The 27,528-nt window shown below is 39.7% G+C and overlaps 1 long non-coding RNA gene across 1 annotated transcript; it reads left to right on the top strand.

Annotated features, from left to right (window-relative positions):
* The first annotated feature begins 3,040 nt into the window (after positions 1–3,040).
* On the top strand, positions 3,041–26,206 carry LOC116636474. Its single transcript, XR_004300339.1, has 3 exons — positions 3,041–3,221; positions 19,543–19,627; positions 26,131–26,206. It is a non-coding gene; the product is annotated as an uncharacterized LOC116636474 (long non-coding RNA).
* The last annotated feature ends 1,322 nt before the right edge of the window (positions 26,207–27,528 follow it).

Here is a 27,528-nt window from a genome sequence, read left to right as displayed (position 1 = left end):
ATAAAAAAGAAATTGTTGGAGGGGCTTCTGGGTGGCTCAGCCGGTTAAGCACCCGACTCTTGATTTTGACTTAGGTCATGAGATGGAGGCCCACATCAGCTCTGTGCTCAATGCAGAGTCTGTTTGGGATTCTCTCTCTCCTTCTTCCTCTGCTCCTTTCCCAGCCAGTGTTCTCTCTCTCTCTCTCAAATTAAAAAAAAGGAAATAAATAAAAAGAATCTTAAAAAAAAAAAAGAAAAGAAATTGTTGGAGCAAGAGGTCAGCAGAGATGGAATTAAATGGAAGAGTTGGTATTGCAAATGGGTTGATATGATATTCCTTTAGAAGCAAAAGGGAAAGGTCAGAGGATAGCTAAAGATCTGGAAACATTTTGAAATGGGAGGCAGAGAAATTGCAGAAGTTTATGTGGGATGACTCCAAATTCCTTAGAGGAGGAAGAAGAGACAGAGGTGGATTTACCATGAACCTAATGATGCCTAAAGCTCTGGAACCCTTATTTTCATGGGCCTCTCCCATTTCTAGCAATGTGTTCATATGTTTTTATAGAATTTGCAAAACTAAGATATTTAAACTGCAGTTGGTTTAGATTGATGTTTCTTTCCACTTCAGCTTCTTCTTTGTCACACCTTGCCCTCATCTGGATTGGCAATGGAATGGCAAAAGCATTTTTGGGATCTGGTTAATGGAAGTTGAGTTGGGGCTATGTTAAATTTGGGTTTAGTGGGATATATTTGTTTTGTTCTCAGTTACTTCTGTGTATAGTTAAGCAATTTCTAGCAATCTTGGTATAGGAATAGCTTCCGGAATACTCTGTCAACCATTGAATTGACTTAATCTGGCATCATAACATGTAGGTACAGGACCAAAGATCATAGGCCAACATGAACATTTTCTATGGTGCTTGCCATCAGAAGTATGTGGATGGTGGAAGAGAAACAAACTTTGAAAAATATGGAATCAGAAGCTAATCTGTAGGAGTTTCTTCCATATCTTATAGGTTATATCTGAAAGAAAATTAACAGAGGTTTTTCCTAAATTTGACAATGATCCTAAAAATTTATGTGACATAAACAATAACAGAATCAGGAAATTGAAAGAAACTTTTAAAAATATCAGTTAAAACCCTCCAGAAATTTATCAACCATGCTAAGGGAAAGACTGAATTATCTTTTTGTTCTCTCTGTAGAAAATAATATTATAAAGACATTATTATATGAAGAGATGATCAAAGAGTATGCAGGCAAAAAATTGTAAGAAAAAGTATTATAGAGGTGTGTCAGACAATTAATTACTAAAAACATTGTGTGATGTTTCTGTATATTATGACATTGTGGTATTTTCCACTTTTGTGCTCTGTGTTATTTCTTATGAACACAAAATATTGTATTCACAGTTTTGTATTCTTTTCCTTAAAGAATTCCTCTCCCTAAGTTGTGTAAGCTTTAGGTCATGTGTGCATTTGGAGGTGGGGTGTGGGAGAATGCCATGCGAGTTTCTATTTGAGGGCTTAAAGAGAGTGGGAAAAAGTCTGGAGTGAAGACTGTACAGCTGGGCTGGCGAGTCAACCGAGGAAGAGAGATGAAGGGGCAGGAGAGCTGCCCTGGAGGTCTAGCTGTGGCTGGATAGAGTATCTTTGTGATATGAAGAACACCAGATGATCCCTTGTAAAACAGCATGGTGCCATTATAGATTTTGAGTGGGCAGTGTAGATCAATGTCAGATTAAGATTTTAAAAATGGATCTGACAGCTGATAAAAGGACTATAGCTAGCTCCTCTGGCAGAATTTCATGCATCCTTTGATAACTCATTAACATGTCATCCTGAGATGATCTCACCTTTCACTGGGCTTTTGCCTTATCCATTAATGCTTTATCTCTTGTTGACACACCTGCACTTACAATGTTGGGATTCACAGTTTATGAGTCATTTGCTGTTGTTCCACTGATGCACATCTGTGCGTAGACTCCTCCATGGGGATAGGTCTCTTTTCTCTCTTGGGATGTTCTGGACCAGACACATTATCTGATCTCAATTAGTGTTCTAGAAGCATTCTTGACAGCTAGGGCCGCTTCTTTCTGCTGGGGCAAATGTTTGGGACCCACTCTGAAGTGTTGATGCTGGTGAGTAGAGAGGAAACACCATTTTGCCTCTAAGCAGTCCTTCCCAAAGTCTAGGAAACTAACCCAGTGGGTGGCCCAGTGGGTAAGTCTTTGAAATGCAAAGGAGAGGTATTGCTTCAACAATGCACCAAATGGAGACTGATGATTGAACTTGTAGTCCCTCGGATTACTAATATAGCTCTTGATAAGGTTCCAGGAGAGCTTCTACAAATGTTGCTTCATTTGATTGAGCTCCCATTCTGCTTCTGTTTATAATATCTTACTGTTTTCTTTACCAGAGAGTTCAGAACGTAAGTTTCTCTCCACAGTAAACACAGGACCACGAAAAATTGACAGAAAAGGAGAGTGGAGAAAGTGGATTAGATAGATATGGGATGAAGTAATAAAAGTATAGTTAAGATTTGTTCAGTGGTTAATGTGTGCCAGACATTGTGATAGCTTGCATATACAATACCTATCTATCTATCTATTGATCGATCTATCATCTACTCTTATCTATTCATCTATATCTATCTATATTTATCTATCTTCATCTCCACTTAGTTTTCACAGTAGCATATGAGACAGATACTCTTACTATCTCCCTTTTACATGTGAGATAACTGCGTCTTAGAGAAACTTAGTAACCTGCCGAGGTCACACAGTAAGAAAGTGTCCAAGCCAGGATGCAGACCCAAGTATGTCTGACTCCAGATCCCATTCTCTTTTATCCCCATGAGAGGCTGAGAGGTTGGTAGATGGAGATGAGCTTGGGTGGGTGTAGATAGGGCACAGTAGTAGGTACGAAAGAGAATATCATGGGGCAAAAAACCTGGTATCAACTTTTGGTGACAATTTGAAACTATATCACAAGTAATTTGTGCTACTAATTATTTGTTATTACTAATAATGCAATGTTTGTGAATGACTTACATGAAGATAAATTAGAGCAGATTTTACTATCACTCTTAATATTACTCTTACTTGGATTCTGCTATGTTCACTTTAAGTTAGAAAGAAAGCACTGGATTTACAGATGGGTGTTCCTTTGAAGGACTGGAGTTCCAGATGAAGTGATCCAAGAGGTACATTGACTATCATGGAATTTAAGTGGAAACCAGGTAAGAACCACCAGAGTGAAGATGCTGTGTGCAGAAGGATGTTGCAACTCTTGTGCATATGCTCTCAAATCTCCTTTCCATTGGGTTCCAGACTCTTTAATAGAGGTGTGAGTTGTTTATATCTGGGAGCAAAACTATGCAGAAAGTAGTTTGACCCATGCACAGGGCAGGAACGAAAGTAGACACAGAGGTCAGAAGCAACCAGGTTGAAGCTGCTACCCATTAAGCTGTATGACTCTGAGCAAGTCACTTAGCTTTCCCTAGCTTTAGTTCCCTTTTCTTAGTGCCGGTAATGGGTGGTATACTTGATTCACAGGCTCGTTGCAAGAACCAAAGGAGATTGTGACCTCTAGCTGTGATTGCTCTTTGAAAATCTGGTAGCAAGCAAGACCTTTAATTTCAGTGGGCTAAGGTCACTGGAAAATGGCATCCTGATAACATGTTGGAATGCCCTTAACTCACAAGTCTTTTCCTTCATCCCTCCCACACACTGACACACACACTCTCAGGGACTCCTCCACCCAAGCCTCTGCTTCCCAAATGCTTGAACATACCACTTTCCCAACAAAAACTATTAGGAATATTTTAGAGGAGTTGAAGTCCCTGACAGGGCTGGGCCCCAGTTTTGGTAACATGCTGATAGGATGTTTGAGAATTAGTTCTGAAAGTCATTACTTTCCCCCTAAATGGAATTTTTCCTGGGAGGCCATAAAAATGGAAAGATTAAAATTTTTTACTAGGTTGATCAGTAAACCTGATCCTCTGGTTTGATACATCACAAACAAGAAAATAATAAAAGGCATTTAAACAGAGGCTTTTTGCCAGGGGTCTTCTCAACACATCGTAAAACATTAGGACATGACAAGTAAGAGACTGGGATCAGCTGTGCCTGTAAACTAGCACTCATTCACAGCCTGTGCATTCAGGGCGGGAGAAAACTTGAAGGGCATGGGGGGTTGCATAATCAGGTCTTGTGAGCCAGCAAGAGCGCACTCTGGGCTGGGCTTCTGCCCTGAGCCTTGTTGGCTGTTCTAGTGTCCTCTACCAAGGAAAATCGGAGTCTAGCTTGCTCATGGCTGCTCTGACCAGCAGCTTCAGGCTCCATCTGTTCCTGATACTGAGGACATCCAAAATGCTGGGCATGACATCTTACCTGGTGCCTACAGCCCTTTAAATTCAGTCTGTAAGAAGACAAGACTGAAAGAATGATGTTATCAATAAAAATGGAGATTTCCTTTGGAGGAAGTTGGAAAGTTCAGACTGTGATAATATTTCATACGTCATTCAGTTTACATTTGTTGGCTCTTTTTCATGGTCCATCCCATGTAACTGGATGGGAGCTAGGATAGAAAGGGATGCCATCTCTCACCCCCACTCAACACTGTTTTGCCCATATTTTATCATAGCATTTACCGTTGATGTGGCTTTCCATCTAGACTATAAATCTATTGAGTGCTTGATGTGTTAGGCTTCAATGAATGTTTGCCTTTATATTCTCCACCTGACCAGGCTGATGAATTCCTCTAGATTTAAAAACCATCTTCTCATTGATAAAATTTTATCCTAGATTATATGATCTCTCCTTGGCAGTTATCTACTTGATACATTCATGAATTTCTCATAGAAATTTCAAAGTCAAAATGTAAAAAATGCCAACAGAAGTTTATTCCCCACCAACCTGCCCTTCGTGACACCCACCCTCAAGTTTTCTCTTATCTCAGTGAGTGACACCACATCTACTCACTTATTCAAACTGGAAACGGGGAAGTCACCTGTGGTTCTTTCCTTTCTCTGACTCAGACATTCAATTTGCCATCAAGGCCATGTCCCAGGTGTGTCTCAAATTCTTCTACTTTGCTTCATTATTTTAGTCTGAGTCACCATCACCTCTTATCTGGATACAAGAGGCTCCTGAATGGTCTTCTTGTTTGTATTCTTATTCCCACTAACCCATCCTCCTATTCTCTACACAATATTCTTTTTTTTTGTTTTGTTTTCACACCCTTATCTACTTCTCATCTTCCTTTGTTAGTTTTAAGCAAATCTCAGACACCTTAATTTTCATCCATAAACATTATAGATCTATGTACATATATGCGTATGTGTGTATAGTGTAATATATATATGCACACATATTCCTTTTCGGTAAACTTAACCACAATAGTATTATTTACTTAAAAATGTAATAATACTTAAAAATACCATCAGTTACTTTTGAGTCACTATTCAAATTTTCAATTATATCATAAATTTCATAGTTTTAACAGTTTTTAAAATATCAGAATCCCAATAAGATCTATGCATTGTGATTCTTTAATATGTCTCATAAATCTATTTTAATCTCTAGGTCCACCAATCCTCTTTTTTCCCCCTGTAATTTATTTGGTAAAGAAATCAAGTTGTTTCTCATGACTGTCTCGCAGTCTGGATTTTTCTTATTGCATCTTTATGATATATTTAAACCTGTCCCTTTGTCTTCAGTATTTCTTATAGATTGGTAGATAGATCTAGAGGCTTGACTAGATTAAGGTTTGAGTTTTTAGAGATGACTACTCCATAGTGGCATTGTGTTTTTCCACTAGGGGACTTGTGATGTCTAGTTGTCCCTCTTTTTGTCATATTAGCAGATATTAATTCAATACTCAGATTCATTACTTCATTAGGAGTTATAAGACAATGATATTCAAATTTATTATTTCTTTTTCATTAATTAGATGGGCTACATCTATAAAGAGAAATGTCCTCTAATCTACTTTTTGGAGAGCAATGTTACCAGAATGACAAGGAATCTTCTGCCTTTGGTAATATCCCTCCCTCTGAAGACAACTAAAAAAGCTGGACAGAAAAAAATATAGTCTTTTTTTTTTTTTTTAAGATTTTATTTGTTTGACAAAGAGAGACACAGAGAGAGAGGGAACACAAGCAGGGGGAGTGGGAGAGGGAGAAGCAGGCTTCCCGCCGAGCAGGGAGCCAGATGCGGGGCTCGATCCCAGGACCCTGGGGCCATGACCTGAGCTGAAGGCAGACGCTTAATGACTGAGCCACCCAGGCGCACCCCCCGAAAAAAGTCTTAAAGTAACAATGAGGGGCGCCTGGGTGGCTCAGTTGGTTAAGTGATCGCCTTCAGCTCAGGTCGTGATCCTGGCGTTCCAGGATCAAGTCCCGCATCGGGCTCCCCGCTCAGCAGGGTGTCTGCTTCTCCCTCTGACCCTCCATGCTCTCATGCTCTCTTTCTCATTCTGCCTCTCAAATAAATAAATAAATAAAAAATTTTAAAAAAATTAACAATGAGGAAAAACAATAATGATAATTATGAGACAGTTCTGAGAGATGAACCTCAGCTGCTTCTGCCCTGGAGGTGTTCAATAGACACCTATTGAACACCTCCAGGGCAGAGCCACATTTTTGGCAGTTTAGTGTGGGAAGGGGACAAGAGTTAGAGTCAGGAGGTTGAGACCCTGAAGAATTGCACTGTTCAAAAATGTTCTTGCCCTGGGGGCACGTGACCATTCCAGGGAAAAGGATGAAAGACAGAGACAAGGATTGGAGTCCAGCACCCTCCAAGGGGGAAAAAACTTGAAACATTCCCTACTCAGGCCTGAGAACTCAACAGGATGTGCCTTGGGAATGGGGATATGACTTTACTTTGGGAGGTCATCTTGGTGACTCAGAAAACCTTGGTTCCCAGTAGCTAGGGCCCTCAGGTACCTGGTAAAAGGAGAAAAAACAAAAATACCTCTTTGAAGGAGATAAGACCATCTAAGGTCATCTAAGGTCTCAAATTATTTCTGTAGATAACTAAAAAAAGAAAAGGTCTGAAAACTATCAGAAACAATGAGATACACCAATGGATAAAACAATGTAAGCCAGAACCAGCAAAAACACACAAACCACAGAGATACCAGTTTCAGAATGATCAGATATGGGCTACAGAACTACTATACTTACTAAATTCATGGAGATAAATTTGAAATGTAAACATTCCAGCAGGGAGCTAGATACTATAAAGAGTGAAACTCAATGTTTCCCTTCCAACATCAGGAACAATTTCGAAAAGTGTATTTGCTCTTGTCACTCCTATTTATCGTTGTACTGGAGGTTCTAGCAAAAGCAATTAGGATAAGTAAGTAAATAAGTAAGTAAATAAATAGCATCTGGATTGGAAGGGAAGAAGTAAAACTATATCCATAGATGAAGTGATCTTGTGTATAGAAAATCCTAAGGAACCCACTAAAAAACTATTAGGACTAAAAAAATTCACCAAGGTTGCAGGATATAAGATCAATACATAAAAATCAATTGCATTTCATACACTAACAATGAGCATTCTGAAAATAAAATTGAGAAAACAATTCAATTTATAATGGCATCAAAAAGAGTAAAATAGATACAAATTTAACAAAAGAAGTGCAAAATTCATACACTGAAAACTACAAAACATGGGCTGAAGAAATGAAAAAAATCTAAATGAATGGAAAAATATTCCATGTTCATGGATTGGAATACTTAATGTTGTTAAGATATCAATATTCCTTAAATTTATCTACAAATTCAACACAATCCCTCTCCAAATCCTAACTGGCTTTTTTCCAGAAATGGACAAGTTGATCTTAAAATTCATATGGGAATAATTAAGAGTATACTTACCTTGATGCGCACTGAATAATATATGGAATTGTTGAGCTACTATATTGTACACTTGAAACAAATATAACACTGTATGTTAACTACACTGGAATTAAAAAAAAAACATGAAAAAACAATTCATATGGCAATGCAAGGAACTCATAATAACCAAAACAAACTTGAAAAAGAACAAAGTTGTAGGACTCATACTTTCTGATTTAAAACATTACTTACTACAAAGCTGAGTAATGAGGATAGACATGTTGATCAATGGAATAGAAATGCAAATACAGAAATAATACCCTACATTCTGGTAAATTGACTTTTGACAAAAGTATCAAAATAATTCAATGGTAAAAGGATAATCTTTTCAAAACATGTTACTGGGACAATTGGAAATCCACATGCAAAGGAATGAATTTATACTCTTTGAGTTAACTCAAAACGGATCATAAAAATTAAATGTTAGAGCTAAAACTACAAAACTCTTAGAAATAATAGGAGTAACTCTTCATGGTCTTGGATTAGGCAATAATTTCTAAAATATGACACAAAACGCGTAACAAAAAAACAGATAAATTGGACCTCACCAAATTTTTAAAAAGATTTTATTTATTTATTTGACACAGAGAGAGAGCAAGCGAGCACAAGCATGGGGAGTGGGAGAGGGAGAAGCAGGCTCCTGGCTAAGCAGGGAACCCAATGCGGGGCTCCATCTCAGGACCCTGGGATCATGACCTGAGCCAAAGGGAGATGCTTAACCACCAAAGGAGGTTATCTTTACATTAAGATAAACATTAAGAGAGTGAAAAATGTGTGTGTAACTTGCACACTGATAGATGGAAAACAGAATGATAAAAAAATAATTAATTCAAAGGAAGGCATGAAAGGAGAGCCTTAGGAACAAAGAACAGGTGGCTTAAATAGAAGGATACAAGAAAATGATAGGTTTAAATCCAACTGGGCTAGCGCTAGGACCTAAAGGGACCAAGTGTTCCAGTTAAAAGATGAAAGTTTTTCTAGATAGAATTTAAGAAATATCCACTATAGGTTGTTTATAAGAGAAAGATTAAAAACACAAGGTTTTAAAAAGGTTGAAAATAAGTGAACAAAGATACCATGGGAAAAACTACAAGAACACTGGTGTAGCTATTATCAGGCAAGTGGACTTTAAGATAGAGAGCATTGGGGGCACCTGGGTGGCTCAGTTGGTTAAGCTTCTGCCTTTGGCTCAGGTCGTGATCCCAGGGTCCTGGGATGGAGCCCTGCATTGGGCTCCTTGCTCAGTGGGGAGCCTGCTTCTCCCTCTGCACCTCCCCCTGCTTGTGCTTGTGCTTGTGCTCTCTCTCTCTCTGTGTCAAATAAATAAAAAAAAAAACCCTTTAAAAAAAAAGAGAGCATTTTTAGAGTGGGTCACTACATAATGATAAAAGGTTCAAATCACTAGAAAGATTTAATAATTTTAAACTTTTAGTTCTTGTAAATGTTTACAAATTTGTAATTTGTGGGATTTATTTTCTCATTCTAAACCAACTTACTTTTGTACCTAATTCTGTATTAAAAATGTATTTTTTTAGTTAGTCACCATACAGTACATCATTAGTTTTTGACGTAGTGTTCCATGATTCATTGTTTGCATATAACATAATATAATAAAAAATTATATAAAAAAAGAAACAGATCCTTTAACAACACTTTTTTGGGGGGCATTTCTCAATAACTAAACCTGTCCACTTACGGAGATACAAAATACTGTAAAAAAGAGATGCTTGCACTGGAATCCTCCAGACTTCAGATCAAATCCCAGCTCTATCATTTAGTATAAATTGAGTAACATCTCCAAATCTCTGTTTTCTCATCCATAAAATGTGAATACTATTATTTAAATCACGAGGTGATTGTGAGGATTCAGTGAAATAAAGTATACAAAGGCTAAAAAAATGTATTTTTTTTTTCTTAAAGAGTTCTCCTTATCACCTGGCTTCCTGCTTGTGTCAGTCTCCCCCTTACTCACTGTGCTTCAGTCTCTCTGGGCTCCTTTCGGTTGCTTGAGTGTATCAAGTCTTGGGACCTTTGCATATGGCCGGACTATGGTCTCCTCATCCTGCAGGTCTCAACTCAGGTGACATGTACTGAAAGTACCTTCTCTGGCTACTCTGATTCTCCACATAGATTATAAGCCTCCATTATTTTTCATCTCAGCCCTTTTTTGAAGGGATAACCTGCCTTCAATTATAGAATATAGGCCCTATGAGGTCAGTAACCATGTCTTGCTTTCCATTGTATTTCTAGGATTTATAAAAATGTTGAAGGAATGAATGGGAAGGAGTGGATGAAGGAAGAAAGGAGAGTCATGGAGCTAGCATGTATCTGCTCAGGGTGGTCTAAGCAGGTGTGATGAAATCTGGGGCCAGAGTAAAAGGCTTAGACTGAGGTAAGAGGTGACTACAGGCAGAGAATGCAGGAAGCCATGGAGATCCAAGGGAAGAAGATGATTCCATGCCCAGGGCAGATCCTGGGCAGCACAGAGGGAGAAGGAGAAGCAGGGTGAACCTCACCCAGGGGCCAGATGTGATTCTGCCTAGGGCTGGTGCTGTTCTCCATCCCTGGGTGTTTCCATTCCTGGCCTTTAATGTGATGAGAGAGCCATGTTCTAAGAACTCTGACTAAAAGCAAAGTCCTCCTGTTTTCTCCAGCACCACCTTTTTTTTTTTAATTTAATTTTATTATGTTATGTTAATCACCATACATTACATCATTAGTTTTTGATGTAGTGTTCCACGATTCATTGTTTGCATATAACACCCAGGGCTCCATTCAATACGTGCCCTCTTTAATACCCATTACCAGGATAACCCATCCCCCCACCCCTCTCCCTTCTAGAACCCTCAGTTTGTTTCTCAGAGTCCATAGTCTCTCATGGTTCGTCTCCCCCTCTGATTTACCCCCCTTCATTTTTCCCTTCCTACTATCTTCTTCTTCTTCTTTTTTTTAACATATAATGTATTATTTGTTTCAGAGGTACAGGTCTGTGATTCATCAGTCTTACACAATTCACAGTGCTCACCATAGCACATACCCTCCCCAATGTCTATCATCCAGCCACCCCATCCCTCCCACACCCCACCACTCCAGCAACCCTCAGTTTGTTTCCTGAGATTAAGAATTCCTCAAATCAGTGAGATCATATGATACATGTCTTTCTCTGATTGACTTATTTCGCTTAGCATAATACCCTCTACTTCCATCCATGTCGTTGCAAATGACAAGATTTTGTTTTTTGGGGGGTGCTTGGGTGGCTCCATTGTTAAGCATCTGTCTTCGACTCAGGTCATGATCCCAGGGTGCTGGGATTGAACCCCGCATTGGGCTCCCTGCTCAGTGGGAAGCCCGCTTCTCCCTCTCCAGCTCCCCCTGCTTGTGTTCCCTCTCTTGCTGTGTCTCTCTCTGTCAAATAAATAAATATAATAAAATAAAATAAAAAAGATTTCGTTTTTTTGATGGCTGCATAATATTCCATTGTATATATATACCACTTCTTCGTTATCCATTCATCTGTTGATGGACATCTTGGCTCTTTCCATAGTTTGGCTATTGTGGACATTGCTGCTATAAACATTAGGGTGCATATGACCCTTCTTTTCACTACATTTGTATCTTTGGGGTAAATACCCAGTAGTGCAATTGCTGGGTCGTATGGTAGCTCTATTTTCAAATTTTGAGGACTCTCCATACTGTTTTCCAGAGTGGCTGCACCAGCTTGCATTCCCACCAACAGTGTAGGAGGGTTCCCCTTTCTCCGCATCCCCACCAACATCCGTAGTTTCCTGACTTGTTAATTTTAGCCATTCTGACTGGTGTGAGGTGGTATCTCATTGAGGTTTTGATTTGGATTTCCCTGATGCTGAGCGATGTTGAGCACTTTTTCATGTGTCTGTTGGCCATTTGGAGGTCTTCTTTGGAAAAATGTCTGTTCATGTCTTCTGCCCATTTCTTGATTGGATCATTTGTTCTTTGGGTGTTGAGTTTAAGAAGTTCTTTATAGATTTTGGATACCAGCCCTTTATCTGATATGTCATTTGCAAATATCTTCTCCCATTCTGTCGGTTGTCTTTTGGTTTTGTTGACTGTTTACTTTGCTGTGCAAAAGCTTTTTATCTTGATGAGGTCCCAATAGTTCATTTTTGCCCTTGCTTCCCTTGCCTTTGGCGATGTTTCTAGGAAGAAGTTGCTGCAGCTGAGGTCGAAGAGGTTGCTGCCTGTGTTCTCCTTTAGGATTTTGATGGACTCCTGTCTCACATTTAGATCTTTCATCTATTTTGAGTCTATTTTTGTGTGTGGTGTAAGGAAATGGTCCAGTTTCATTCTTCTGCATGTGGCTGTCCAATTTTCCCAACACCATCTGTTGAAGAGACTGTCTTTTTTCCATTGGACATTCTTTCCTGCTTTGTCAAAGATTAGTTGACCATAGAGTTGAGGATTCATTTCTGGGCTCTCTATTCTGTTGCATTGATCTATGTGTCTGTTTTTGTGCCAGTACCATACTGTCTTGATGATTACAGCTTTGTAATAGAGCTTGAAGTCCGGAATTGTGATGCCACCAGCTTTGCTTTTCTGTTTCAACTCCAGCACCACCTTTTGCCTAGAGTCATCATCTATAAAACTCACTACTTGGACAAGATAATCTGTAAGGAATTCTCCAGATCTAACAGTTTATTTTTCTCTGCCTTCCTTCCCACCCCCTCTCAGATCTTCACCCTTCCAGTCATGCAAGCTGGAAATCTTTAAAGCATTTTTGATGTTTCCCTTTTTCACCTCATCCCGCCCTTTTCACCTCATCCTTCCCAAATTTTAATGGTGATTCAGTCTCTTTCCTCTTTTTGGTTTCCTTTGTAGTCTCTCTGTCTAGACTTCATTATTTCCAACTTCCTAACGAGTCATTCTGATTCCAGTGCAGTCCCCTCACCTTCCTGGTCCATCTTTCAAAATTACCATCTTGTTCAAGTCAACTCAATATTAAAGCACTTCTAAGAGAATCTCAGTGTCTCAGGTCAGAGTCTGAATTCTCTGATCTTTAAGGGGCCCTAGATTTTGACCCCAACTTACCCTCCCAGCCTTATCTCCCACTATTTCCCTTAAAGAAACTTCTGGCCCCTCCATACTGACTTAGTTATTATTTTCCTCAATACACCATGTTTTTTTCTGATTGCCACACTTTTGCTGATTCCATCTTTCCTTCATGGAATGCCCTATTCATGCTCTTCCATCAAAATCTGGTTAAGTTCTACCTTCTCAGATAATGCTTGGCCTCCTCCATGCTGACACGACATCAATTATTTATATGGTCCTCCACACAGGTTACCCTCTTGCATTTCTGCCTATCTAACCCTGAGGCCCTTTTTTATGAAATAAGGCGATGACTTATTTCTATGAAATAAGGGGAGATGACTTTTAAGTTTCCTTCCCACAATAATAGTCTGTAGTTTGCTGATTTCTTTGTGTCTGTGTCTTTTCTTCGTATGGATCGTGATGCCTTTCAGTTTACCAGATATTCTTGAGACTCTGCCATGTGTCCAGATCTGTGTTAGGCCCTGTGAGGAGTGCAGAGGTGAATAACAGAGAGCCCTGGATTCTTAGGGACCCATAATCACGTGTGGGTGTGTTTGTGGGAGTGATGGGGGATGGGCAGAGGGGAACAGAGACAGATCTACTCATGAGAAACTATGACAGAAGACCAAGTAAGAAAGGTGCTATTGAATAATTATAAAGTGGGATTGGAGAGGGAAGGAGGGAGTACTTTTGACTGGGATCATCTGGAGAGGCCCCAGAGCAAAGAGGCCATGCTGCTAGACTTTGGCTGATGAATGACTGTTAAGAGCAGACATGGAGTTTTGAGGAGGGAGGGTGAAGAAACCATAATAATAAGGACATGAGCACAGGGGTGGGAGATGCAGGGAGAATCCCGGAAATTGTATGGACTTCAGTGTGGCCAACATATGGGGGACATGGAGCATTCTTCTCTAAGATAAGGTTGGAGAGGCCCTGCAGCAGTGAGAGAGGCTGACTCCTCTTCTCCCACAGCCCTCTCTCTTCCGTGGCTTCACATTGCTTGCAACTCTCCACACTCACCGACCAAGTTCCTGCTTTGTTTCTGTTGACAGTTTTGCCCCAGTGCCCTCCCAGGCCCTTTACTGGCTCTTTCTTCCACCCTGCCTGACTAATCCCATCATTCCCAATTGCACTCAGGCTTCAGCTCCTCCAGGAGTCCAGGCTGGGTTTGGCAGCTTATGTCTGGTCCCTTAACATCCCTCTCGTAACACTCACCGCTTTAATGTGATCTCCTCATGTCTGTTTTCTCCACTAGTCTATGAGTACTTCTTATTTTTAAAAAATGCCCACGTTGCCAATGTGTCTTGAAGGCATAATGTGCTGTAGTAGAAAAAGCACTGATCTAGGAGTCAGAAACTTTGAGTCCTAATCTCAAATACCATTTGGGCAGCATTGTCTCTGGGCAGCTTTCTGGATATTTTCTGGGGTTGTTGTGGTAACTATGAGAGATAATACATGGAAAATCCTTAAAGAGCAAGGTCCTAAAAAGATAGACAACCACTAGTTACTTCCTAAGTCTCACATTTAATAGCTTTTCCTTATTTCTCATCATATAGGACCTTTCTGCATTTGACAGGCTTATAATCACTATGGCCTCTGCCTTTTATATGTTCCAGCTCTTGAATGATTTTTCTCAATTCTCTGGTTCTTGTTTTTCCACCCACATCCCAAGTGTTCTTTCATTAGCATTATTTCTTCCTGTGTCCAAGTTTTACTGGTGGCTTCCATGCCTTCTATTTCCAGTTATAGACTGATGAATCCTTGATCTTTATCATCCAGGCTGACCTTTCTCCTAAGCTTCACATCTTTCTTTCCAAGAGTATGCTCACTATGTCCACCTGTGATTTCTCCCTTAGGCACCTTGGAACTAAGATGTCTCAAAAATAACTTCTCATATTAAATCTGGACTTTCTTCTCCATGTTTCCATGAATGGCACTCTCCACTCTATGAGTCAAGCTAGAAACTTCAGACACATCTTTAGCTCTTTGTCTTCTTCAACACTGGCAATATGATGGAAAAGAAGGGGGGAACAGAGATGGGAGTTTGGGAGGCAAATCCTTCAGTGGGACAAAGAATGCAAAGGGAAACAAGGAGGGGCTGAGTGGTGAAGGAAGGTAGGCAGGAGCTAGATCTCAAAGGGTCACATAAGTCACGGTAAGGAATTTGGACTCGAGGGGCACCTGGGTGGCTCAGTCGTTAAGCGTCTGCCTTCGGCTCAGGTCATGATCTCAGTGTCCTGGGATCGAGCCCCGCATCGGGCTTCCTGCTCAGCAGGGAGCCTGTTTCTCCCTCTGCCTGCTGCTCTCCCTGCTTGTGTGCATGCTCTCTCTCTCTCTCTCTGACAAATAAATAAAATATTTAAAAAAAAAAAAAGGAATTTGGACTTGATTCTGGAGGCAGCAAGGATCCATCCATTGGACGGCTTTAAGGAGGGGGCATACATGCTGAGTTTGTGGCTGTAGAAGGCTTAAACTGATTGCAGTGTGTAGAATGGGTTATAGGGTTCCAATATGAGAAAGGAAGAATGTTAGGACCTGGATGCAGAAGGGGAGATGATGATGTGATGAGAAGATGAAGTCCCGAACAAAGTCAAGATGTGGGGCAGCAAGATAAAGTTGAATTTTTTAGTGAAAAAGAATCCTTGGAGGATGGCCATTTGGAGAGCTACTCCTCCCTCATCTAGGGAAATGGTGAAGGGAAAGGAAAGGAGAAGGCTGTGTGGGGATGAGAACACCCAGAAGTAAATAAACTAGCCCATGAGAGTGAAGGGCAGGTCTGGGTTCTGACCACCTTTCTCCTCCTCATGGTTGGAGTTTATCTTGCTTGCTGAGCTTATGAGAGAAATAATCAGGACATGATGAACAAAAATATTCTGGAATAAATCACAAAGAACAGAACTTATTATTAAAAATCGGTGCACAATGATTGAAATAGGAACTGAAGGACAGCGAGGCTACTTTTCTTACAAACTATAGTTGTTAATTATTCACAAGTCCTTAATGTCTTTTTTGAGAAAGTGGTTTTATTTTCCAGCTGTTGTTCATGGCTGCAATCACACTGGTGAGTGGTTACAAGGGAAAGTAAAGAAAACAGCAGGTTGTTTGATATTGCTCAAAAGCCTGTCTATGAACCATTCACTGAAGATAACAGATTCTTCCAAAGGATAATGTTTATAAATTCACAGTGCTTCTCTGCTTATAAAAAAATGAGAGGAGAAAATGAAAAGTCAGGAAAGAGGAATTACTCGTATATAGTGCCTCTGCTCATAGAGACTTGGACTTGTAACAGCCAGGCCACATTTGTGTTTTTTTTTTTTTTAAAGATTTTATTTATTTATTTGACAGAGAGAGACACAGCGAGAGAGGGAACACAAGCGGGGAGTGGGAGAGGGAGAAGCAGGCCCCCCGCGGAGCAGGGAGCCTGATGCGGGGCTTGATCCCAGGACCCTGGGATCATGACCTGAGCTGAAGGCAGACGCTTAACAACTGAGCCACCCACGCGCCCCAACATTTGTGGTTTTTGTTGGGAATAATTGGAATAAGGAAGGAGAGAAAAGTCAGTTTCTTTTTCATTGTAACCTTGGGACTGATGAAGGGACGTGTGATGTGGCTGAGGGTGCTAAGGAACAGGTCTTAGGCTCTTTTATGTCCTGGAAGATGTTACTATGGGCAAAACTTAGCTACTGGTGAAATGATTGATGAATCCACCCCCTACCTATGAGTAAAGTGGAGGCTTTCCCATTAGTTTGGTTAAGCGACTTAATAAGCCTCTCCTTAAAAATAGTGGCGCCTGGGTGGCTCAGTTCGTTAAGCGACTGCCTTCAGCTCAGGTCATGATCCTGGAGTCCCGGGATCGAGTCCCGCATTGGGGTCCCTGCTCAGCAGGGAGTCTGCTTCTCCCCCTGACCCTCCCCCTCTCATGCTCTCTCTCTATCTCATTCTCTCTCTCAAATAAATAAATAAAATCTTAAAAAAAAAAAATAGTGATTCGAAGTGGCACGTGCACCCCAATGTTTATAGCAGCAATGTCCACAATAACCAAAATATGGAAAGAGCCCAGATGTCCATTGACAGATGAATGGATAAAGAAGATGTGGTGTGTGTGTGTGTGTGAGTATGTGTATATATATATATATATAACTCAGCCATCAAAAAGAATGAAATCTTGCCATTTGCAACAACGTGGATGGAACTAGAGGGTATTATGCTAAGTGAAATAAGTCAGTCAGAGAAAGACAAATACCATACAATCTCATTCATATGTGGAATTTAAGAAACAAGACAGATGAACATGGGGAAGGGAAGGAAAAATAAAATGAGATGGAAATTGAGAGGGAGGCAAACCATCAGAGTCTCTGAACAAACTGAGGGTTGCTGGAGGGGAGGTGGGTGGGGAGGAAAGGATAACTGGGTGATGGGCATTAAGGAGGGCACTTAATGTAATGAACACTGGGTGTTATATGCAACTGATGAATCACTAAATTCTACCCCTGAGACTAATAATACACTATATGTTAACTCAATTGAATTTAAATAAAAAAATAAAACAAGAAGTCAATATAAAACTTAGAAACTTTTTTTCCTTATAAAAAGAATTCAACGAAGATTAAGCTTAATTTACAAACTCCTCAAATTGACATATGATCTTTGTTAGTGTGCATCCAGTCATGTTTGCCTTGTTGCATGGTTTCGTGCACTGGACTTTAGGGTCCTTCAGACATCACCTCATTATTGCCTACTGTGATTTGCAGGTGCACTGCGAGAAATGGATCCTGAGTCTTACTTAGGTGGTCTAGTCCTTTCAGCAGCTGAGAGTTTGTTGCATTTAAAGGCAGCGTTTTCATATTCATATACTCGATGCAGTTGTTCAGAACGATCTTCTTATTTAGCAACCAAACTTTCTGTTTATTGACATACTTTCCATAAATGCATCTAAACAGACATGGAGAAATAGATCTCAGAATCAGTAAGTGAAATGCCCTAGAGTAAGAAAAGAACACAAAGATTTCCTAAAAGGCCGAGGACCTAGGTCATGGCTAAGTTTTAAGAGAGGATGTAATATCATTAAAAATGGGATCTTGCTGGCCTCACCAAAGTACACGATGATGCTCATTTTAAGTGAAGATTTATTTTATAGTCTTAATATTACAGATGTGGACAAAGTGTTCCAAAGAGCTAACCATCAAAAATGCCAAAGATCTAAATCTTAATGACTTTATCTCTGAAATTCAGTTTAAAAAAATCAATGATTGTCATTAGCTTTGGGAGAGCAAGCCCTCAAATATGACTTCCCTGTAGCTTCTATAGTTTATTGCTCAGGAGTCTAAATTTTATTGATGCCTCATGCTGACATCAGAAGTGCCCCTTGTACATTTTTGTTCCTTCCCTGCTTAGTATACTGAAATTAATGAAAAAGGAAAAACTAAAGTAATGACATGGAGACAATAGGCCTGCTACATCTTGCTAGATTTTTAAGTGAGAAGTCAGCAGCTGGAGCTGTTGTTGCCTTTCATGGGAAGATGAAGGGACTCAGGTGAAAATTTCCATGTCAAATATACTTTTCTGAAATGAAAGTGTGATAATTTTTTTTGTCTTCTATTTTAAAAAGTTGTTTGCCAAAAGGATGAATGAGTGTGCAACCCAGGATGGCATGTCGATTAGCAAGGGGGCTTTTTTATTTTCTATAAGCTTCTGTTGTGCAGCACAATACAGGCCTATACTCCAGGGCCCCCCTTTGGACAGAACTTGACAATGTGTTCAAATGCACTGAAGGCTTGTGCTCATATAGAACAACTCCCATGGTCCAATTTTGCATCGTCAACTGAAGTCGGAAGCAGGTTGAATGTTATGTTTTGCTCCTCCAAAGCCTAATCCTCACCAGGGAACAGAGGTTTTCCAGCCTGGAGGGGGACTCTGAGGCCTATAGTCACCACTGCTAGAGTAAGTAACACTGCAGAGTGTGTTAGAGAGCTACCTGTTCTCTCAACTCAAAACAAGCACACTGATTCAGATAATTGTGCATTTAACCCAATTAGATTTCCAAATGAGGGATTTAGAGGTCCTACTGGCTGTAGAGATTGTGTTTACCATTCAGGATGGTCCATAATGTCAAGAATTGGTTTTGGTCTAGTGAGTTTAACCTGGCACTGAGGTGTCAATGCATACCCCCCCTGGAAAAAAACAACACAAACCATACATTTCAAAAACAAGCTGTTGCAGCCCTGTCTCTTTCCCCATTGAATAATATTTTTTTTATTCATTTAGCTGATAAATAAAAATCAAATATAGCGTGCATCCTGCATTGCGCTTAGTGCGTAGACAGCACAAATATGTAAAGTGTGTTCTCTGCCTTTCGGGAAGTTTTCAATCAAATCGGGAAGATGAATCACGTATTCAAATATTCACACCCACGAAAGAGTTGAGGGAGCGGCAGGAAGGAGACAGGTGCACTGTGGGGGTTGGTTCTAAAGGGTTTCAGGGATTCTCCAAATGGGAGGCAGGAGCTAGTCAGCATTTAGACAGCTGTGATACAAAGACACCCGGGGACATAGAAGATATATTCCCTTTATCTTCTATCTCTTTCCAGGCCCTATTTACCAGATTGCTCACTGTGTGACACGCATTGAGCTAAACAAGATGTATCCACCTAAAACTCCCAGTTGACCTGAAAGGTAAGTGCTATTTTCTCTATCTACTCAAAGAGTTTAAATAATGTGCCTCCAATCATATAGCTAATAAATATCAGTACTGGAATCTGACCAAATTGGAGGAGCTTTCTAAAAAAGAATGACTTCAGTTGACTCCACGTTCCAGGAGAAGATATTAAAGCCAAGGCATGCCAAGGGGAGTGAGCCAGGAGGAGACAGTAGCAAAGTGCCCCTTTCTGTTTGGCTGATTACATTTCATAGCACCACACAACAGGGAAACAGAAGTGGGTGAGATAATGGTGATGCCACCTTATAAAGATCTCATTTAGTGGTAATACATTCTAAGGAGAGTTTTTTCATTTTCCCATTAAATCTCCATTAAGGATAGTATACCTTTTCTAATATGTCCCCATTCTCCAGAATGCTATAGCTCCTTTTATTTCATAAAACGATATCCTGACAATGATATTAAAAGTGTGATAATTTTTAAATTAATAAATTGTGTATAGTTTGAATAAAATGAATATTGATAGCTGGTCAATACTTGAAATCATGCCAGTACTATGAAAAAGCCAGAGACATGATGTGAATTTAAGATAACCAAATTTTAATTTATGACTTATTCCTGTAAGAATGGAAATTACTGCTTGTATGTCTGAAATAAAGGGAAAAAAATGCCCTTTCTGCTCTTGGAAGATGTGGTGGCTTCCACCAGTTGTAGGTGGGTGTCAAGTGTGGCACTGGTTTGTTCCAGATGCTTAGAGTGTTGTTCAGACTGTGTCAGAAGGTCAGACACATGGAATCCTTGGATCATTGTAAAATTTTTGTATTGCCACTTAATAAATTCCCACAAACTTGGTGGCTTAAAACAACACACACTTATTGTCTTACATTTCTGGCTTCCAGAACTCTGAAACCAGTTTCACTGGCCCCAAACCAAGGTGTTGGCAGGACTACACTCTCTGCAGAGGGTCATGGAATCAGTTTCCCTGGCCTTTCTCCAGCTTCTACAGGGGCATTGCTTGTATTCCTTGGCTCATGGCCTTTTCCTCTATCTTCAAAGCCCACAGTGTAGCATCCTGAAATCTCTCAGTCTGCCTGTCTTTCTGTCTCTGTGTCCTTTACACTCTACTGAGTGGAAACACATTGCCTTCTCTCTTCCGTAGGATACATGTGATTACATGTAGGGCTCACCTGGATAATACAGGATAATCTCATCTCAAGATCCTTTTTTTTTTTTTTTAAAAAAGATGTATTTATTTATTTGATAGAGAGAGAGAGAGCAAGCTTGTGAGATATCCAGGTCCTAATCCGGGTGGGGGTGGGCAGAGGGAGAGGGAGAGAAACTTTAGCAGACTCTGTGTTGAGCACGGAGCCTGATGCAGGGCTTGATCCCAGGACCCTGAGATCATGACGGGAGCAGAAACCAAGAGTCGGCTCCTTAACTGACTGAGCCACCCAGGTGTCTCTCATCTCAAGATTCTTAATCACATTTACAAAGTCTCTCTTACCACTTTTATTCAACATAGTACTGGAGTCCTAACCAGTGCAATTAGGCAAGGAAAAGAAATAAAGTCATCTAAATTGGAAGGGATGAAGTAAAACTGTAAATGTTTATACTACTCAAAGCAATCTACATATTTAACTTAATCCCTGTCAAAATACCACCAACATTTTTCACAGAACTGGAACAAATAATCTTAATATTTGTATGGAACCACAAAAGACCCCAAATAGCCAAAGCAATCTTGAAAACAAAGAACAAAACCGGAGGTATCACAATTCCAGACTTCAAGTTTATTATAAAGCTATAGTAATCAAAACAGTACGGTACTGGCACAAAAATAGACACATAGATCAATAGAACAGAATAGAAAGCCCAGAAATAAACCCACAATTATATGATCAATTAGTCTTCTACAAAACAGGAAAGAATATGCAATGGGAAAAAGTCTATTCAACAAATGGTACTGGGAAAACTGGACAGCTACATGCAAAAGAATGAAACTGGACCACTTTCTTACACCATACACAAAAATAAACTCAAAATGGATTAAGAACCTAAATGTGAGAGCTGAAATGGTAAAAATCCTAGAAGAGAACACAGGCAGTAATTTCTTTGACATTGGCTATAGCTAACAACATCTTTGTAGACATGTCTCCTGAGGCAAGGGAAACAAAAGCAAAAATAAACTATTGAGACTACATCAAAATAAGCTTCTGCACAGCAAAGGAAGCAACCAAAAAACCTAAAAGGCAACCTACTGAATGGGAGAAGATATTTGCAAATGACATATCTGAGAAGGGGTTAGTATCAAAATTTTTAAAGAACTTATACAACTCAACTCCACAAAAAGACCCAAACAAAAGAAAGAAACCAAATAATCCCATTAAAAACGGGCAGAAGACTTGAACAGACATTTCTCCAAAGAAGACATAGAGATGGCCAAGAGACACATGAAAAGATGCTCTACATCACTCATCATCAGGGAAGTGCAAATCAAAACTACAATGAGATATTACCTGTCAGAATGGCTAAAACAAAAAAACTCAAGAAACAAGTGTTGGCAAGGATGTGGAGAAAAAGGAACCCTTATATACTGTTGGTGGGAATGCAAACTGGTACAGCCACTGTGGAAAACAGTATGGATGTTCCTCAAAAAAATTAAATAGAACTACCCTATGACCCAGTAATCCCATTACTGGGTATTTACCCTAAGAATATGAAAACATTAATTCAAAAAGATATATGCACCCCTGTTTTTTGCAGCATTATTTACAAGAGCCAGATTATGGAAGCAGCCCAAGTGTCCTTCGATAGATGAGTGGATAAAATATTACAAAGCCATAAAAAAGAATGAAATCTTGCCATTTGCAATGACATGGATGGAGCTAGAAAGTATAATGCTAATAAGCAAAATAAGTCAGTCAGAGAAGGACAATACCCAATGATTTCACTCATATGTGGAATTCAAAAAAGAAAACAAAGAGGAAAAAAAAAAAGACAAACCAAAAAACAGACTCTTAACTATAGTGAACAAACGGATGATTACCAGAGGGGAGGTGGGTGGGGGATGGGTGAAATAGGTGAAGGGGATTAAGAGCATACTTACTGTGATGAGTACTAATATATATAATTGTTGAATCACTATATTGTGTGTCTGAAACTAATCTAACACTGTATGTTAATTACACTGGAATTAAAATTCTTTAAAAAAGAGTGAAGGGTAGAAATAATAGGGAGGCAGACTGGCTGCACATTAGAAAGCACTTCACAATACTCTCTCTCAAGATAGTGCATGTCCATCACTGAGGGTGGATAGGCAGGACAGGATCATTGTCTGCTGGAATTGGGGCACAGAGCATTTCTGGTTTTTTATGGGAGATTGGGGGGGGTAGACATCCTCCAAGGAAGATTTTTGAATGATACAAACTGAGAAGATTTCAAAATAACTTGGAGAACTCACATAAGAATACTAATTCAGTCATGATATGCTATAAAGGTGATGATAACAAAAACACCACAAAACAGGTTTATGTTTTGCTCGTGCAACATACCCATTTTAGGTTGACAAGGGGCTCCATCTTATATTGCCCCCACTCAGGAACCCAGGCTACAGGAGCTCCATCATTTGGAATGTTGCCAGTTGCTGAAACAGTGTTTCACACTGGCAAGCAATTAAATATTCCAGCTCCCAAATCAATGCCCTATATTACATGTGCCCCCAAATTATTGCCAGAACCAGTCACATGGTCAATCCTATCACATATATTGAAGGAGGAGAGCTAGAAATACAGGAGAATAAACTGATATCCACTATAGCTCACTTTCTGGATGCTAAATCCTTGGTTCACACTCCTTCCCATACCCAGAATGCTTCCATCCCCTCCACACGGGAGATGACCCCAAAACCAAGAATCCCTGTGTGACGACTAGAGTCTCTACATGTAGTGGCTCTTGATTGTGAGATTTATGAACTTAAAATACAAGTTATCTTCCCTTGCAACTTAGCCAGTGTCCAGTGGTGTAACAGGGATAGGATCACCAGAATAAACATTTCCATTCTGAAAGGGAAAAAAAAATAGAAACAGTAGATATTGATCTGTAGCGATTCTGAAATCCACCTAGGTAGATATTTTTGAGAGCCCTTTACCTAAAGACATGTAGATAAATGAGAGTTTGCACTTACCCTCAAGGAACTCAGTTTAGATGGGGGACATGCATGTACATACATGACTGTAATACAGGAGAGGTGTAAAAGTAGTGTTTTCACAGCATCAAAGAGGATGGTTAATTCTCATGGCCACACATGAAATGAGCATTGGGACAGTTTTTCCTTGGACCACTTGGGCTGTCCAAATATGATATCATATTTGGAATCCAAGGGTTGTTTTAAGTTTTGAACAAAGACTCTTTTAGTCCTAGCCCATGCTTTCTTGGGTCGTTCAGTTATCTCAAAATCTTAGGAGCCTCTTTATCAGCATGATTAAAATCAGTTCCATGTTGGGGCGCCTGGGTGGCTCAGTTGGTTAAGCGACTGCCTTCGGCTCAGGTCATGATCCTGGAGTCCCGGGATCGAGTCCCACATCGGGCTCCCCGCTCAGCGGGGAGTCTGCTTCTCCCTCTGACCCTCCCTCCTCTCATGTGCTCTCTCTATCTCATTCTCTCTCTCAAATAAATAAATGAAATCTTTAAAAAAAAAAATCAGTTCCATGTGTCAAATAGTCACATCCACATTTTTTTTTAAGACACAGTTCTCAGATTTTCTGTATTTGCTTTCTCATCCTGATCTCTCTCTTGACTTAACTGTAATTGCAGATGCCTTGATGGCTTATTGGACTGTAGTGGGACAACCACACTTTTAGCACCTTTTTCCTGAGTTGTTTTGTCTAATTGAAAGAATTTCATTGGTGGAACACCTTAATAGGATTTTTTGTTTGTTTGAGATGACTTAATTCACTCACAGGTGTTAACTGTAGGTATAATGACTCTTGATTCGTTTCTTTCTTTAAGCCTGATTTTAATTAACTTGTTTCTCAAATATGTCTTTCCTGTTGGAGTTGGGCAGCAGTTGCCTCTTCCAGTCCTGCTAGACCCCATATTCTTTTTGGTATGGTTTGCAAACAAACAAAAGCCAAATGCTTTATGAGCTCATTCCTTTTTTGTAATTCTTTGCCAAATGCAGCGATACACACAACTCTTGTTCTGTTTTCAAATTCTGTATACAAGTTCACTGAGTACATAGTTGCCTCCTCCCAGCTTACTGTTAGCTACAGTCTTACCAAATGATTTGTCACTGGATAACTTGAATTGCTATCCAACCTCCAGTATCCATTTCCTCTCTTCCCGTGGTGTGATTTTTTAGCCAGGGCCACAGATTTTAGATTATTGGTTAGCGATATCCCTTACCCCTTCTGTTATCAATATATGTATCAGTCATAATAGGTTAGATTATGTTACTAGAATAAACAATCCCCAATCTCTATGGCTTAAATTGATAAAGAGTCATTTGGAGATTAGAACTGGTTAGGTTTGAAGCAGTTAATGACCACATCCATTGGTGAAACACAGATATTGGCGTATAGCGGCAAAACATCTACTTAAATTACTAACTGTAGTTGTCTATAATAAAGTGTCTGTTGAAGGCAAGGCTTTGGGGGACCAAGTGCTGCTTCAATAGAGTATTATCATGGATATGAGGAACACAAGGACTATGGAGTGGGATAACTGCTTCTGACTACATTGGAGAACATTTAAAAAGAAAAATTTTAAACTCAGGACTTAATTTTCTTGGCTGAAACCATAGTCAGAAAAACAGAGAGCTTTTATGACTGCCTTAAAAGAACCTTTTATTTCTTGTATTCATAGCCGTCATTAATGTATCAAAAAAATCAGACTCAGAATTTGATGCTATGGATTGCAGAATTAAAGGAAATTTGGCTTCAGGGCTCACTAGATTTTTTTTTGTAAAAGTTGGGGCATTGTAAAGAATGGGATCCTAATAAATGAAATAGAGAAATCTAGGTGGATTTTAGTGATCTGAGTTCTTGTAATAACTTCCATTGCTTGAAGTCTCTGTCATGACCTCATTTATAGTTATTTCACAGGGATGCTTATTCATCTCAAGACTCATCCTAACACCTTTTATTACTCCAGACCCATAGCCAGAGTTTGATCATCAAGGATTTCAGGGGACAGGTAATAATGTCTGACATATGGAGGAGAATTATAAGATTTTACCAATTTGTATCAGTCTGCAGAAGGAATGCCTTTTCCACTCTTCCAGTGCCTTGCTGACACTTGATTACAGCCTTGCAAAACACATTTTCAGATTTTTGACCTTCAGAAGTGTAATATAACAAATTTGTGTTAAGCCACTAAGTATGCAGTTATTTATTATAGCAGCAATAGGAAACAAATACAATGACCTCCTAAAGTTTTATTTACTATGTATCATCAAAACAATTCTAGTTCTGGTGAACAGAGAAATAATTTATGTAGTCACAATCTATCACTTAATTCCAAGATCTAAGCCAGCTCTCAAAGAGGAGCCCCTTGAATGAAGTGAAGAACATGAGGATCCTGCAACACACCTACAAGTATGTACTCTAAATCTTTCTCTTAGCTTTTCCCTAAAGGGTTTATGAACTGGAAAATGGGAAATACTTAAACTTTTCAGGGGTTATTGTACAGTGACTCTGAAGCGACACTAATCCCTGATGACCAAAAATGCTACTGTGGTCTGTCAGAGTAGGGTTTATAGGTGTCAGATGATAGAGTTTTCACCCGAGTCCTGCTCACAGTGGGTATTAGTGTATTAGTTTTCTATGCTGTATATCAAATTACCACAAACTGAGTGGCTTAAAATGACACTCATTTATTAGCTCACAGTTCTGTAAATCAGCTGTCTGTGTAGGCTTGGCTGGAATCTCACTTTAGGGTTTTCCAAGGTCAAAGGTATCATGTGGACTAGACTCTTATTTGAAGGCTCTATGGATAAACCCAGTGCAAAACTCATCAAGTTGTTGGCAGAATTCAGTTCCTTGTTCTTGCAGGACTGAGATCTCAGTTTCCTTGCTGGCTGTTGGCCAGGGAGGTTCTCCTCTGTTCCCAGAGGTTGCCTGCATTCCTTTGCACGTGACTACCCCTTTCCATATTCAAAGCCAGGAATGGCACATCGAGTTCTTCTCACCCATTGAATCTCTCTGACTTTTTCTTATGCCGCCAGCTGGAGAAAGTGCTCTGCTTTTAAGGGCTCGTGTGATTAGATTAGGTTCAGCCAGATACTATTCTTGTCTTAAAGCCAGTTCTGCCATGTAACTATCATAATCATGAAGATGATAACTCATCATATCCACAGGTTCCTGGGATTAGAGTGGAACATCTTTGGGGGACCATTTTAGAAATTTTGCCTGTAATACTGGGCCAAGTGGACCTATGAACCTACTCAGCAATTATTTTCTGTTTCATAGATGGAATAGATATTCTTGGCTACTGGGAGAATCCCAACAGTGGGTATCTGACTTGTGCAAGGGTCCTATTATCATTGGAAAGGCCAGTTAGAAGTCTTCGGAGACATGGTAGAGAATAGTGCCAACATCACTCTCTGGTACCTGATGTATAGCTTTAATTCTGGGATGTGCTTTATTCTCTAAATCAACAGAAAAGAACACAAGAAGTAGGTAATTATTTTGGCTTTTTTATGTTGTCGGGACAACAGTTTGGTTTTACTGTTTTATGCAAGTGCTGTGTCAACTGTCAAAATCAGATCTGCAGAGACCTTGAACATGTCAATTTTCTATAGAATATCATGCTCTCCACTACACTGATAACATGTGTTGATGGACCTAGTAAACAGACAGTAAATATCCTAGGTATCTTTGCTAGACATATACATGCCAGAGGGTGGGATATAAATTGACTG

The sequence above is a fragment of the Phoca vitulina genome, unplaced genomic scaffold (genome assembly GCF_004348235.1).
Source record: "Phoca vitulina isolate PV1807 unplaced genomic scaffold, GSC_HSeal_1.0 scaffold12, whole genome shotgun sequence".
NCBI lineage: Eukaryota > Metazoa > Chordata > Mammalia > Carnivora > Phocidae > Phoca > Phoca vitulina.
This window is presented reverse-complemented; position numbering and strand designations above follow the sequence as displayed.